The sequence below is a fragment of the Haemaphysalis longicornis genome, unplaced genomic scaffold (assembly GCF_048455015.1).
Source record: "Haemaphysalis longicornis isolate Haplotype H1 unplaced genomic scaffold, Haemaphysalis longicornis Haplotype H1 scaffold_5, whole genome shotgun sequence".
Classification (NCBI taxonomy): Eukaryota; Metazoa; Arthropoda; class Arachnida; order Ixodida; family Ixodidae; genus Haemaphysalis; species Haemaphysalis longicornis.
In genome coordinates, this window is record NW_027526385.1 from 56,259,696 (window position 1) to 56,262,591 (window position 2,896).

Sequence of the window (2,896 nt, forward strand, 5' to 3'; positions counted from 1 at the left end):
CCCAGCAGTCTTCAGACACCGCTGACATCCAATGGGGTTGGTAGCTTGGCCAAGGCCTCGACCTTTTCTGGATCGGGACTGATTCCTGGTGCGCTAACCATTACTCCAAGATACTTGTTCTGGTTTGCAGAGAACGTGCCTTTCTTGCGGTTCAGCTTGATTCCCGCTTCTTCCAAGCGCTGCAACACCTGTTTGAAATGTTGGTCATACTCTTGCTGCGATGCTCCGAAGACAAGAATGTCATCAATCGTGCTCACAACTTCTTCGAGGCCTTCCATAATTCTGTTTATCTCTCACTCAAAATATTCTGGTGCTGAGCAGATTCCAAAAGGTAGCTTTTGGAAACAGAACCTTCCCATTGGTGTTATGAACATAGTGAGTTCTTGACTTTCTTCGGAAAGTTTCACCTGGTGAAAGCTAGCGGTAGCGTCGAGCTTAGAGAATACCTTTGCTGATCCGAGGTGTCCCAGGATGTCCTCGACTGAGGGTAGTATGTGACGCTCCCGAAGCACGACTTCGTTGAGTTGGGTGAGGTCAACGCATATTCGGTAGCCTCCTCCTGCTTTTTTAACAGCTACCATAGCGGACCACCATGGTGTAGGACGGTCCACCCGTCGGATGGCTCCCTGGTCGAGCTTACTGAGCTCCTCTCGAACTGGTTTGTGAAGCGGAATCGGTACTCTTCTCGGCACGCTGAGTGAGTTAACAGTTTGGCGCCCGGTTGGAGACGTATCGCGTATTCGTCTTGCAGCTCACCCAAGCCATCGAAGAGACTGTCCTTCAAAGTGACGGTAGAATCCGTTACACTGTCCACGAACTGTACGACTCCAAGAGCCTGCATCGCAGGGAATTCAAGAAGCGGTAGGTCTTGCGATGGCACAACACACACTGTTTGCACTGTAGACTTGCCTTTCCAGCTCAGTTTCACTTGGAATATTCCGAGAACGGTGAGGGAGTAATTTCCTGGGCCCGTAACATCACCTTCTGGCTTTTGCAGCTGTTTCGGTATGCCTGAAAGCGAGTCCAGTACCTCAGTCTCCTCCGCACCAGAGTCAACCTTGAAGTTAGCGTTGTGACCGTTGACGGCCACTTTTACGAACTTGGCTCTGGTGAGGGCTGCTGCAGAGTGAAGTGTGAGAGCTCCCATGTTCTTCTTGCTTTTCTTTTCGCAGACTGCTTCGAAGTGTCCAATCCGATTACACCCTTTGCATTTGGCTTGCCTAGCTGGGCAATCTGCTCGAGGATGCGTTGGTCGACCACAGATATATCTGCAGCTCGTGGTAGCGTCGCTTGTGTTTTTGTAACACGCTTGCCGGAGCTCCCTTGAGAATCTGAGCCATGTCGCGGCTTTTGGAAGCGCTTTTGAACTTTGGCCTCGGCGACAACGTGAGCAGGATTCGGCTCTTTTTGGAACACCGCTGCATGAGCTTTCACGGCATCTTCGTTGATGCGAGCCTGTAGTCTTGCTTCTTCAAGGGTAAGCTTTTGTGTTCGGCACAGTTTGTCCAGAAGGTTAGAGTCCCAGAGACCCACGACGAACCTGTCTCGAACGAGTCGTTCCACTTCCGCTGAGGCGTGGTTGCACTTTTTGACAAGTGTATGCAGTGCAGTGTAGAACTCGTCTACGGTCTCGCCTCCGCCCTGGGTTCAACGGTGGAAGCGGACACTTTCGTAGACCTCGTTGACTGGGTGGATGAAGTGATCGGTGAACTTCTTCTTGACTGCTTCTAGCGAGCTCCAGTCTTCACTGGACAATGCTAGAGTGTCGAGAACGCGGCGGGCATCTTGGGAGCCCATGGTGTAAAGAAGCGTTCTGACCTGTACTTCTCGCGGCACTTGGTAGAGCCCAAGGAGATGCATAGCAATAGTCGTTGAACTGGTAGACCCATTTTTTCCAGGAGCTTGGGTTCGCAAAATCGAATTTCGGTGGCGGTTGAAGCCCGGTGCCGCTGAACTGGATAGAAGGCTTGATCTCTCCATCTTCCATAGCGTTTTTTGCAGGCTATGCACCTTAGACTGATCGGTACCAATAATTGATCGATGTGTCGCTCATAAATCCAACTTCTGACACCATGTCTCGTCGGATGACGAGCGACGATGAAAGCGTACACACCGATCAGTTGCTGGAACTGAGGTGCCTTTATTAAGTGAACCCTAGTAGCACAAATTGTTGCCGCAACGTTTCTGCCATGTTGCCAATGTTGTGTAACGTTAGGAAACGCATAGAGTTTCTTAGTAAGTATATTGTGAGGAACTCTATGGCTAGGGGCCTCTCCTGAGTATTCTTTCCTCCATGGTGTGCAGCATCCCTGTCCTTTCTGAACACCATGTAACTATTCAAGAAATTTCTGTGATTGAAATTCAAATGTTTCCTGTACACACATTACACAATTGGCTGATTAGCATGCAGGATCTCGTATACATCGTCAAGGTTATTAAGAAGCTAGGCCTTTGCAGTCCCATTGAACAATATTTTCTCTTCCCATATGATGTATTTACGTAAGGTCTTTCGGGGCTTGCACTCTTGGGAGGGGTTTTTTTAACCTTCTCTAAAGGCTTTGATGGAGGGACCCGCTCCTTCCGCCGCGAAGCAGACAGGAAAGGTCCCACATCCATGTCATCATCAGATTTGGAAGGGGTACCTGGCGGACCGTACCCCCCGGACTTTGCACCCTTTCCGGTGCCCTTCGTTCGAGCTGCGACCGCCGAGGGCGTCAGGAGCGAAGCGACTAAAACCCGCCCGCCGACCGGACGTTGTTGCCAGCATACTCGAGAAACGCGTGCTGGCAACACTGATTTGTTCCGACCGCGACCGACGCTGGACGCTGCCACCTGCCCTTCAGGAGAGGAATTAACCAACCTTCTGGGCGGGTGAGGAGCATCGCTAGGCGGATGT